Raw genomic sequence first — 13,728 nt, 5'->3', positions numbered from 1 at the left:
TGAAATTAAAGGCAAACTTGCTATGATCCTGTTTCCCTGTCTGAGCCTAGAAGATAAAAAGTGTAATAAATTCATTCATGTACACCCACTTTAAATATCAGAGCAGAGCGGCAGCCTCACTGATGTGCGGCCAGACTTTGAAGTCTATCTTGAGCTCCCTGGAATTCACCCAGCCACTTTCCAGACCATGTAATACATCGCAGATCCGGCCGAGTTATGCATTCCAGATGGTCACTGTCATTCCTGGTGCGTTCTCTCTCTTCGTTAGGTTACTGGGGTAATTGGGGAATAAGGAACGCATGCTGCGAAGTGAAAAATGACGCCCCGTACCGTTACTGCCCGTGCACTCCTGCATGGGCACCAGAGAGCTGAGAGAGTTAAACACAGTGCCAGGGCGGACTTGTTGGGGAGAGGGAAAGGACAGAATGGCCTCCAGGGTTCAGCTTGCAGCTTGCTAAGCCAGAAGGCTCCAGCGAGCTGGGAGAGCAGGGATTGCCTCAGGTCTCGGAAAGCCGACTCCTAGGTCTCCTCTTTCTCTGGGTCTTATGGCTAACAAACCATTTCCTTGACTTTCAGATCAAGTGGCCCAGTGGTTGAGCCTCAGAATTGGGATATTTCTAAGTGGAGGGAGCATGGGTTATCTTTACAGCTGGATAAGGGGAGAGGCTCCTCAGAACCATCCTCTAGCGAATCTGTAAGGACAGTACTCTAGGAGGCTGAAGAGCTGGACCCATGCTCACTACGTTGAACGTATCTAATTGTTTAATTCGAGGGAAAAGTTTCATGTAGCCCACACTGGGCTCAAACTTGCTGTGTAGCTGAGGACAGCCTTGAACTTCTGATCTTTTTTGCCTCTGCCTCCTGAGCATGAGTGCTGAGGTTCCAGGCATGCGCTCTGTGGACTGTTTATTCCGTCCCAGGGAATCAAACCCGGGGGCTTCTTCGTACTTTCTACCAACTGAGCTACACCCTTTCCCCAGCCCCGTGCTTACTTGATTTAAGTCAGTGTGAAAGGCTGCCAAGTGTCTGTTGACCCTCATGTTTGTGGTGATCGGACTCTCTAGTTCCCCACACAAAGTCAACACATGTGGTTAATATGCAAAAAATATCTGGTCACCAAAGAGGCTGGTGTTTTGTCTCCCTTCCTCCCCTGCTGTCTGTGACTGAGTGTGCCTTTGAGTTACGTTGGTGTTTGATTCATATTTATGAATGAAGTGAAGTAACAGCACATGACCCTTTCTACCCAAGGAGGCAGCCATTCCAAAACATAATTCTGAGGCTACATAGAGTAGATCTCTCCTGCTAATGCTATGTATAGTTTTTGTCCCTTTTGTTTTTTAAAGATTTATTTGCCCCTGTGTGTGTGTGTGTGTGTGTGTGTGTGTGTGTGTGTGTGTGTCACATGTGGAAATGCCCATAGAAGAGAATCCCATGAACTATTCCCCCGAAGGAGCAGCCAGCCCTTTTAGTCTAAAGAACCAGATCCCCAGTTCTTTGTGACAAGGACTTTGTAGCCCTGACTGGACATGACTCATGATCCCCCTGTCTTGGCCTTCAGAGGGCTAGAATTACAGACATGCACCATCACGCTTAGATGAGAGAGTGTGAGCATGTGAGCATGTGGGTGCATGTGCATGTATGTGTACACGTGTGTACATGTGCTTCCACATATGTACATGCATGTAGACCTCAGATAAACACATCAGTGTCACCTTTAAACACTGTCTTGCCTACTTCCTTTTCTAAATTAAAGTGTCCCTCTAGCTGGGAACTCACCCTGCTGAGAGCTGGGAGGTTGGGGTGCTGTTTGGCCAGAGTCAGGGTCTGCCTGTTTTACCTCTCAAATACTGGGATTACAAGATCACGACACATCACTTGACAAGTTTGCTTTTGCTTTTTCTGTTTTGTGTGCTCTGGGGTCAAATGCAGGTCCTATGCTCTCTCGCTGAGTTCCTCCTCAACCCTGTGCTTGAAGGCTGTTGCCTTTCTCCATTAAATCACTCCTAACCTTAGTAAGAATCATCTACAAGCCTTGGTGCGAGGTGAATGATGATGACCCTGGGACCCCACGAGTCTGATTGAATGGGTCCCGGGAACATCCCAAAGAACACTCCACCTGCAGAGGTAGAGGGGGTTTAACAGCAAGCAAACTAGCACCAGGGTAGACGTGACTGTTTCTCATTTTCTCCTTCCTATCCTAAAGTTCTCAGTCAACCCACAGCTCTTCTGGGGCAGTGGAGGGGAGACACCCCCCTTCCAGTCATCTGCTGCCTCTGGTGAGGAAAAAGAAAATGTGTTTTCTGAGACAGCGACAGACTATCACAGACATCTGGCAGCTTCTCCCAGCCATTCTCCTTTTAGGGCCAGAGCGGGGAGGCAGCTGTGCACAAGGCTGTGCGCTCTTCCAGGAGGCAGGAAGCTAGGAGTGTCCTCCCTCGGGGGCTACAGTTTGCGTTTCACAGACGCAAATGCTCGCAGACTGGGACGTGGCGACTGGAAGTGTGCACCGAGGGCCAAGTTCCCAAATATTCCGGGGCTGCGGAGCAGAGCAAATGAGAACAGCATGTCCATCTGGGCCTGCGCCTCCTTCTCAGAGACAGAGATGGGCGAACCTCACGGGTTCTCAGGGAAATGGACCCTCGGTCCGTTTGCACAGAGATGCCATGCGATTCCAAGGAGCAGCCAGGGCAGGGCCACTCACTGACAGGGGAACACAAGTTCTTGTCAATATTTCCTGCCTTCTTTCCAACTATAAAAAAAAAAAAGAAAGAAAGAAAAAAAAAAAAAAAGAAAAAAGAAAAGAAAAATACTACATGCTTATTTCTTTACACAGTTGGAAAGGAGCAGATGCTACTTCTCTGTGACAATAGATGTCAGTATTTTATTTTATTTACTTTTTAAAAATATTTTTAAATATTTTCTTACCTTCGATGTCAGTATTTTAAACCCTTGCCTCTCCAGCTCCAGCTCCCCCAGTCAGCTTTGATGATCAGGGACCTTCCATGGTCCGCTGTCTCGCTTGGTAGGCCTCAAAAATCTCTCTGTATTGTCAAATCTTTGAGCATTGGGGTTTTCAGCTTTGGGGGGGTTAGCTGTAGTGAAGACAGACTTATGTAACATCTGGCATCTAGTGCGTTTCCTTGTATATAATTGCCGCTGTTATAAATTACCCTAAATAGAAATCCCCATTTAACCCCACTGTGCATGAGGCACCTGGTCACGTGATAAGCAGTTAGGAGCGGAGAAAATGCATCCATACATTGTTCCCTTGCTTGTTCCCATGTGCTCGGGGCCTTTTCTCCACTCTTAGATAGTTCAGAATCTCTGCCTAGGGAATGGTGCTACCCACAGTGGACTGGACCTTCCAAAATTCATTAAGCTAAGATAATCCAGCTTCCACTCCCCAAAATACCCACAGACCAACAACAATCTCTCATTCATACTCTCCACCCACATGGCTAGGTTTGACAACTGAGGGTTAACTATCATTCCAGCAATCCATCCAACAGACCTTAGCATTCATTAGCCAGTTAGAACCTGGTCCCGTAGCACCTATAGGGGCCATAACTGAGCTATACCTCAGTGGGGCCCTGCCCTTGGAATAGACACTGACACTGTCTCAGGCCCACATCGATGCCACAAGACCTAGAGAATCCCTTACAGGGGCTGAGGACTCACTAACCCATGCCTGCCTCTGACTATGGTCGCTTCCCATGATGTGGTTTAATAGCAGAAGCTGAGAACGTGGCTGGGAGCCCACAGCCTACTGTTTAAATATGTCTACATAGTAACCAACCATGGATAGAAAGAACAAAAGAGGAGCGTCGCTGTTGTACAAGGGCAGATGGTCAAATCTCATTCTTCTCTGGCTTGCCTAGTATGGGCAACCACTTGCCTGACGTGGTACTCTGCATTCTCTAGAGATCACTTAAAGTTCTCACGCATGTAGCATAGACGTAAAGAGTACGCACCTCTGATTGAGGGACTTGAGTGTCTGGGGAAGGGGGAAATGTCCTGGAATCAGTCTCCCACAGGTCCTGTAGGGTAGGAATCATTTCCCTTTTCAGTCTATGCACCTGTCCTTGTCAGCAGCAGCTCCCTCTGTCTCTTCCGGCTTGGTGTGTGCTTGCATTTGTCCCTGCCACCTGCCATCATCTCTCTAGAGCAGTCTTTTCTCCTCCAGGATCGCTGTCCTCACTGGTGTCCCTCCCACCCCCCATCCTCCCTCCTCCTTCAAGGGAACCTGCTTGCTCTGCTTGCTCTCCTGGTGTCAGCATAAGCAAGGGGCAATGAAAACACTTGCAATGAGCTTTGGACCGGGATGCAAACTGGCGGCAGAGAGATCAGGCCCTCACAGTGCGGCAAACCTGGTGGGCAGCAAACCTGGTGGGCAGCAACAGAAAACCGTTTCTCATGTATTCATGCTACGGGCACCATCCTGAGGCAGGAAGTGGAGATTAAACACTTCTGGAGAGCAGGCTGCCCCTTCTCTAGGGACGTCTCCTCAGAAGGTGACACAGTAGATGTACAGAGAATTAGTTCCAAGCGTCCTGTGGAGAAGCAGCTGGGTGGATAACCCTCTCTGAGGAGGAGGAGGACTTTTCATGAAGGGGGCAGGGAAACAGCTTGAACACTTATTTTATGATTGAGGCTCTGGTCTGCAAAGATGGGCACAGCTCACCTTCATATGTTAGAGGTGAGAGACCGGAAATGGAGAACTGTTGAGTTTGGTTCTTTTTATTTTAAGAACATCAACCATCCCATGTATTGTAGACTGGCCTTGCACTCACTGCATGGTAGGGATGATGGTGAGCTTCTCATCCTGCTTCCAGTTCCCAAATGGCTGGGGCCTAAACTGGGTTCTCTACAAGAAGCAGAGCTCACCCTTCACTGATGGGCCATCTCAGAACTCACTCTCACTGATGGGCTATCTCAGTACTCTCACTGATGGGCCATCTCAGAACTCACTCTCACTGATGGGCTATCTCAGTACTTACTCTCACTGATGGACTATCCCAATACTCTCACTGATGGGTTAGCTCAGTACTCTCCCTTCACTGATGGACTATCCCATTACTCTCACTGATGGGCTATCTCAGTACTCTCCCTTCATTGATGGACTATCCCAATATTCTCACTGATGGGCTATCTCAGTATTCACTCTCACTGATGGGCTATCTCAGTACTCTCCTTTCACTGATGGACTATCCCAGTACTCTCACTGATGGGCTGTCTCAGTACTCTCACTGATGGGCCATCTCAGTACTCACTCTCACTGATGGGCCATCTCAGTACTCACTCTCACTGATGGGCTATCTCAGTACTCACTCTCACTGATGGGCTATCTCTCCAGCCCTCCTTTACTTTTTAATAATTGAACTTTTTATTATTTCCATTTCATGTCTTCTCACAACAAAAGAGCCAAAGCCATGCCCAAATTTGGTGGGATGTTTAAAATACAGTTTATCTGAGTGTCGATGGGGTTGGCGGACCAGACAGTAGACAGGGGAGGGGCTAGAGCCGGACAGATGGTTGAGAGGCTAGACACGCACTGAGAGGCTGGACAGACAGACACTGAAAGGCTAGACAGATGCGAGAGGCAGACCAGCTGGTGAAAGCAGCCATTGTTCCTTCCAGGAGAGCAGAAATAGTGTGAAGAAAAGTGGTGTGTGTGTGTGTGTTTGTGTGTGTGTATGTGTGTGTGAATTTGACAAGGAATACAGAAACAAAAAAATAGATGTCCACCTACTTGCACATGGACACACGGACAGACACATGTGTTCACACACATGCACACACGCGTGTATATCAGCAGACATATTGAGAGACTGGTGATGCGTCGTTAAATTAAAAGGGAACAGCATAATGGTGGCCTACTTCCCAGTGAAGCTTCGTGACGTAGTTTGTCAGACTCAGGGAATCGTTTCTGGCAAGCTATAAAAATCTTTATCTATAAACGGGTGGTGGGAAGTATTTTCAAGAATACTTCCAGCAGCGACCGGGGAGATGGCTCGGCAGTTACGGCTTACCGCTCTTGGGAGGACTCGGGTTCTGCTCCCACGTGACCCCTCACAAGGGTCTGGAACTCCAGTTCCAGAGGACCTGAAACCCTCTTCCGGACTCTGAGGGCACCAGACACACATGCGGTGCACACACACACACACACACACACACACACACACACACACACACACACAGGCAAGCACTCCGACACATACAAATAGAAATAAGTCTTTAAGAGTGTCTGCTATGCGAATGTTTGTGTTGTGGGTTCGAGAGAAATCGTTGTTTGTACTTTTCTGTACCCTGGATGGCCTGCAGGCCAGCGCAGGAGCACTGATCTTCTGACTCTCCTGGCTTTGAGAGTTGCTCAGTGAGAGAATGGTCTCCTGCTGGGGGCCTGTGAGGTGATGCCTGTAGGCACACTCCCACTGCCTGCACTTTCCTTCCACAGAGTGGGCTCCCCTGGAAGCTCACTCTCTCCTGTTCCTGCTTCAGCCTCCCTGCCAGAAGCACTCCTGGCTTCTGCCTGCACAGATGCCTCCCTGGTCCAGCCTTTCTGGGGGGCATTTTTACTACACTCCCCTGTAGGAGCAGTGGTGGTGAGTCCAGCCCTCAGAGGGACAGGCGTGGCTGGTGACCGCACCCTTGTGGATGGTTAAAAGTGACCTAGACCGAATCACAGATGACTTCACAGTCCACAGGGATGCCCTGCGTTCTAGCAACTTGAGACCTGGGCTCTGTGCCTCCTTACATTCATTTCACCCCCATCACATTGGGTACTGTCCTCACTGTCCCCACTGTCCCCACTGTCCCCACAAACCTGGCCACTCACCCACTGCACATCCTGTTCCTTGTTGCTGTGGCTTTGCGTATGTGTGGAAGGGAAAGAGAGGGGCTTATGTGTTTGATAGGAGAAAGGGGATCAGAGCCCTGTTGTTAATCATGGCTCCGTATGACAAGAGCAAGTGTTGTCTGTCTGTCTGTCTGTCTCTTACTAGGAAGCCTCCCTCATGCTCATGGCCTGGGGCTGGGAGCTCCTTTCCATTCAGGTCTCTTCTCTTCTCTTCTCTCTTCTCCCCTTCCTTCTTTTCTCTTCCCCCCTCCCCTCCCTCCTTCTCTCCTCCCCTCTCCTCTCCTCTCTTCTCCTCTCCTCTCCTCTCCTCTCCTCTCCTCTTCTCTCCTCTCCCCTCCCCTCCCCTCCCTTCTTCCCTCCCCTTCTCTTCCCTTCCCTTCCCCCCCCTCCCCTTCCCCTCCCTTCCTCTCTCTCTCTCTCTCTCTCTCTCTCTCTCTCTCTCTCTCTCTCTCTCTCTCATAACTAACTCTTTACCTAATCATTTTTTGGTATGCTTATCCAACAATACTTCCACAGTGACAAGAGACAACTCCCTGGTTCCGGTTAGCTGACGAAAAATAAAAAAAATAAATATTGGCCTGTGTGGCCTGTGTTTGCCTGAGATGCTGCCTGTATGTGCTGCCTCACCGTTACTGTGCTGTGGGAGGGGTGGAACGCCTTCCTGCTGTGGCTGGCATCCTTTATGAGCAGACGTGCAGTCTGCTTTTCTAGAAGAGGTTGGGACCTTCCCGGAGAAGGCTCTGATTTTACTAGCTAGGGCTACAGCTTTATTCCCTGACTACTTGGAGGGGTCAGAGAGGTAGCAGAGGTTGTCTCCAAAAGCTGCGGGCTTGAGCTATCTTAAGTGGCAGAGTGGCAGGCAGAGACGCTGCCAATGGAGCCACCCTACGATCTGAGCATACTCTCAACGCGCGCCTCTTAGAAGGAACTGAGCCCCTGCGATGTCAAAATCCTGGCTTGTCCATCTCCCCTCTTTAAACACAGTCTGGAGAACCAGGGTGATCTAATCACCAATACACAGCTTTGCTCTAGCACAGGCTCAGTGATGGTGGAACACCCGATGAAAAAAGAGTGAGCGAGCGAGTGAGTGAGCACTGTATAATGGAGCAGAGGCTTGTTCTGGTGCAAGAATAAAATTAAACAAAAAAAAATACCTACTCCCAAGTATGCTGCTGGGTCAAGGAGAAAGCAGAGCCTCTGACCTGAAGGTCCCGCCCCTCTGCTCTCTGAAGGTCCCGCCCCTCTGCTGTGGAAAGTCCCACCCCTCTGCTCTCTGAAGGTCCCGCCCCTCTGCTGTCGAAGGTCCCGCCTCTCTGCCCTTCAATGTTCAGCCTTTTCTCTGGACCTTACCTCTCCCACCTTGCAAACAAGATGCACTGCTCTTGCTCATCTAGAACACACTCCACTTCTCCAGAGAACACCAAAGGTTTCCACATCACGAGTGGCTTAACTGAGAGAATATTTTCCACCAAAGCCTTTCTCCCCAAACTACCCCACACCGAGGCAAGGCTGTCAGAAATCGAGTGCTTTTAACTGCTCTGCTTTGCAAATTAAAAATTAGGTGGACCGGGACTTTCTCTCCAGTCTTGTTTACTCTGCACTCTGCCCTTGGGGGAATGTTTTGAATCTGAGCAAATTAAGCACTCTCTGAACGTGGTGTTTAAAATAATAAAGAACTCTCTGGAACATTTAAGCGGGACTGAAGTCTTCTCTGGCCAACACCTGTGGCTCGCCAGCTGTTGCCCTGGAATCTGGCTGCCAAGTTTGCTTGCTTTTCCTAATGTTCTCTTGGCAGATGTCATTCCATGAAGTCATACAAAGTCCCGGAGAGACCTGCTGTTCTTAGGATTATCATTTTCGGGGTGGGAAACTAAGCGGTTTCTGTGTCTCCTACGGACAAGTCTTAGCATTCAACGAAAACTTAGACCCCTTAAAATACAGACCGGCTGTTTGCGGGTGAGGCTCTGGGATCCAGAGGTGTTGTTTTGAGTTCTGTGGAAGAAGTACCCTTGCAAGAAAAGCAGCGCAAATTTCTCACGGTTTGTAATTTAGGAGGGTGGCCTGGCTTGCTGTAGAGCCATTTACCGCAAATGGGGCTGTTTTAGGAGCGTGGAGTTTTTCTGGGACCCTGTGTCACATGGGCTAGTCATGGAATCCCCGTTGCTCTACTGTTTGAGACCTGTGACAAAGAGTCGATTTAGATACTGGGGAGGCACACGTGGAACACATGAGGGACATACCAAGGGAACACTGGAGGCTCACTGGAGTACACAGGGGCACATGGGAAGGGGGCAGGGTCACATGGAGGATACACCAAGGGCATACTGGGGGCATACAGAGGCACATGGGGGCACACGGGGGAGCACAGAGAGGTCACACAGGGGCACACGGGAAATACATAGGCATATGAGGGGCTCACAGAGGAGCACACTAGGGACATAGGCCAACAGTTAAGCTGCTTCTGTGAACTTTTCTAAATACATACCTATTAAAAGTAATGTACTCTTATTTTTTCTTAGAAAGTGTAGGGTAAGGTTATTTGCAGTCTCATGGTAATGAACTTTAAGAATGTATAATAGTAAAAATGACAAATTCTGCTTCACGATTTTATACTAAATACAGTTCCAAGAAAGACTCCAGAGGTTTTGTTCTTTTGAACGTGGAAAGTTGGCGGCAATCTTAATCCAGAGGACAAACCCAGGAAAGCAGTCCAGACTGGCTTCAGCAATGAAGACAGCCAGAGACACTGACTGGCCAGCTGTCCCCAGAACATACTCCGTCACCATGGGTGTTTGTTTATGCACTCATATTGTTTCGTTGGTTGTTTTGTTTTGATTTACAGAGCACCTCACCTCACCATGTAGGCTGGGCTGGCCGGGAATTCACAGACAGAAGATGTTGCCTCCCAAGTGCTGAGATTCAAAGCCTGCACCTCTGGGCCAGGCTGACAAGATTGTCTTGACCCAGACACTCACCTCCCTGAAGTGTTTGAAGCCATGACTGAAGAAGTTAGGGCGGAGTGAAGAGTATTTTATTCACAGGATGGAGAAACACGGCTAGAGACAGAGAAGGGACACAAGCCACTTAGCACCATAAACAAACCCCAGTCCTAGTACACCAGAGACTGGGATACTAGAAAGAAAGAAGCAGATGAGGGAAGCAGAGGACTCCAGGTTCCTGACTAGGGCACATATATGTGCCTACAGGGGCGAGGAGGCCCATGGATGTTTCCCATCATGGCTGCCATAGGACGGTGAAGATGATTTGCGGCCAGTAGAAAGGTGCTGTGGCTCACTGGAAGTCCTGCTTTGGAGGCACCCCATCTCCCTTCCTGGAATCACATGCATAGCACTGCGTGTGGTCACCTCAGCCTCTGCTTGTCATTCTTCTGTGGCCCTCCACCTTTCGGCTGTGCCACATTCTCCTCAGGTTTTTAAGAGTGAACAGCTTCCTCTTTTGTCTCAGTGCTCTGTCCCTAGAATTCTTTTCCCCTTGAATGCTTTCCTCCTGCCTTCAGTTGAGTATCGTACGTCTTTCCTGGCTTTTTTGTTCATTTTTGTCTTTAGCCAGGGTCTCAAGTAGCCTAGGCTAGCCTGGAACCCACCATGTAGCCAAGGATGACCTTAAACTTTCTGAGCCCCCTGCCACTACTTTCCAAGTGCTGGGATTACAAGTGTGTGGGCCACCACGTGCTGCTTATGCTGTGCTGGGATAAACCCAGGGCTTCATGCATGGTAGGCAAGGCCTCTGCCCACAGAGCTCCAACCCAACACTCCTACTCTTTGTTTTGGGGAGAGAGCCAGGGGTTCCTTCAGTTAGCCTGGGCAAGTGAAGGCTCACTTCTGTGAGGGGGCAGAACCCAGAACCAGCCTCTTTGTAACACTGACTGCCAAAGGTTGTGCTGAAGAGATTGTAAAATGCTCTCATCAGAGAAAAATGAAATAGGACAAAGGGCATGAAGTACTCCATAAAAATCCCTGTCTTCACTGTCCCGGACATGTCATCTGTCAGCAGTGTCTGTGCCTCTCTTCAGAGGTGACCCAGGGGCATCTGTGGATTCTCCCCTCTCACATTCTCTCCTTGTGCAGTCAGGATCATACACTGTTTACTGTCCAATGTCTTCTCTTTATGGTGTGTGTGCGTGTGCGTGTGTGACTTGTTTGCTTCCCTAAACTGTCCTGTAGATGACATTGTGTGGGGTAACATTTTCTTCACATAGTGTGAAGGTGTGTCTCCATATTTTTTTTTATCTCAACACTTAATTCTGCACCAGCAAAGAGCTAAGTTCTGGCAGGATTCTGGTATAGTCATTTCTACTGTCCACCATGATCAGGTTTTCTATTTTGTAAATATCCATCCTTCCTCACCTGTCTGGCAACTGACTGGTTGTAAGGAAGATCTGATGGCCAACAGATGGGCAGGAAATAGGGAATATAACTTCCGGGAGGAGAGAATGATGCGGGGGATGGGGAGAGAAATTTTTTGAGAATTGGGTGCTGACACAGGGGAATAGATGGACCAGAGCAGAGCAGAGGTAGCCTCATGGTGGGTTCTGGGCAAGCTAGGCTAAGGTAGATGAAATGGATGGGCCTAAGCTTTTAACCGTGTAGAAGACTCCACTCCATGTCATAGTGCTGGCTGGCCTGCAGAGTCCTTCAGTAACATTGTGTGAAAGTCTATCTCACAGTCGTTCAGTGGACGCCTTGTGGAACCACTCACAGCAATCCAGATGCTGCTGTTGCCAAAATGGGAGCCCCCTAAAGACAAAGGTGTGGTCTACCTCTTGTTTCCTTGGTCTGTTACGGTTCTTTACCTGTGGGACTTACTGGGAGGTTTATGGGCAGATAGTTAGGAATCGCTAACACTTTATATTCCCGGGGGCACTCGCACCCATGGGAGTTCTGCAGTAGCTTCAAAGCTGTGAAGTATCCTGGAGGGGGAAACACCTTATCAAGCCACACGTCAAGCTGCAGTGAATATTAAAACTAGTCTTAGCTTCAGTGATTTGCAGCCTAGTCGGCGGCAAAGGCCAAAGGTTACTCATTTTATCTGCGTCATCTACCGTTGCGATAAAAATTAAAAAAGTGCCAGAACCAGTTCCTGCATGTACCCTGGTGGTCGCCAGGTCCGGCTCCAATGGGCCATTGGAACTAGCACTAATTCCTCTCAGGTGACTCTCTGCTAGCTGTGAACTCTCTGGTTCCAGCTACTGGTAAAATGATGGCTCTAGAAGTCCAGCAGCGGCTGGCCTATCCCGGCTCCCTGCCATGAACTCTGCCCACACTCCTAGCAACTGCCCCTGGTAGTTAAAGTGTCAACTCCCAACTACCCCACCTGGTCAAATCAAGACTCAACAAACTGTAACCCAACAGTCAGATTTATATGTTAAATCCTCAATACATCCACACCATAAACTTACAACCAGTTGATAAGGATATAAACCGCTCACCTAGATGAGATAAATTTGCCTACAGAAATCCATCCCAGCTACCTTGGCAATTCAAGACCACCGGGATCTGGGTCATCCTCCCCATCTCCATCTTGACTCCTCCTTTCTTCCCCTTCTCTCCCATCTTACAAAAAATGTTGTCCCCGCCTTATTTTTTTAACTGTCCAATCATGGCCTTGACCTTACTCGTCTGCCTTCACCTGCCTACAATCAACCTACAATCTTCCAAGTGACAGCACTGAGGCTCGGAGAAGTGCCGTGCTCCTCTAAGCCATGGATACAGCTGAGTTCTCAGTCATCTGATCCTGGGGCCCATGCCTCGGGCCACGCCCTGCCCTGAGGGCTCTCTTTTAACAGGAAAATGACCAGTGCTGGTTCAGGTGCACACCTACACCCTGGCAAGTCAGGGAAAGAGAGAATGCTTCTTTCTGTCCCAGCTTGTCCAGAAAGAGTTTTGAAGGTCACTTTGATGTGTCCACTGGGTGACATGTCCACCCCAAGCTGATAGTCAGGGTCAGGAGACTAGACCACAGGGACGAATGTCTCTTGGGCCTCCATCACAGCAGGGACGACATGGGCTGGGGAGATGGTGGAAGTCATATGAGACGGCAGTGTTGGGGCTGAGAGGAGGGAGGGATGACAGGCAGGCAGGCAGCACTGGGCCTGCTTACTAAGCTTCCTGGTTGTTGGCCCCCCCCCCCCCTTCTGTCTTTGTATAAGGCACAACCTGGTGAAGCCTTCTTTTACTCTGTAAACTCTTGAGGGTGCCAACAGTGGCACCCATGCTCTCACAAACTGGCTTAATCGGCTCAACTGAAATACGTCCATGTTGTTTTCCATTTCTTTTCTTCTTCAGGTTTCCCAGGCCCACCAGGGCTCCCAGAGCCGTGATGTGCTGGCTTGGAAATCGGGAGGTGCCAGCCCCCCTTTTGCTATCCACTGCCTTTCCTACTCACTAGGGCTCAGCCATTGGAATATTCTGTCTCAAGGAGGAGAATAGACATTTGTCTGGAACCAGCAGGAAGGTCTCAAAATACGTTTAGTGTGCCTGCTTTCTCAAACTATGTTTAGCAACCCCGCTTGGGCACTTCATTGAGAAGAGGTGACTCCTCGGAGCTCGAGACCAGTGACAAAGGTCACCCGCTGGTTCCAAATTCCTAAGAGGAGTTCTAACTATGATCTTGAGTGGAACCATACCCCCCCCATGTACACACAAATGTGCATCTATACACACATTATATATATATGTTCCTGCATACAATGCATATATATATATATATATATATATATATATATATATATATATATTCCTGCATACAATGTTCATGAGTTTTGCATCGCTGCGGCATAATACCTGAGATAGTTAACATATAAGGGTAAAAGGTTGCTTTGCCCATGGTTTCATATTGCTTCATTCCATGGT

The sequence above is a fragment of the Rattus rattus genome, chromosome 14 (assembly GCF_011064425.1).
Source record: "Rattus rattus isolate New Zealand chromosome 14, Rrattus_CSIRO_v1, whole genome shotgun sequence".
Lineage (NCBI taxonomy): Eukaryota > Metazoa > Chordata > Mammalia > Rodentia > Muridae > Rattus > Rattus rattus.
This window is presented reverse-complemented; position numbering follows the sequence as displayed.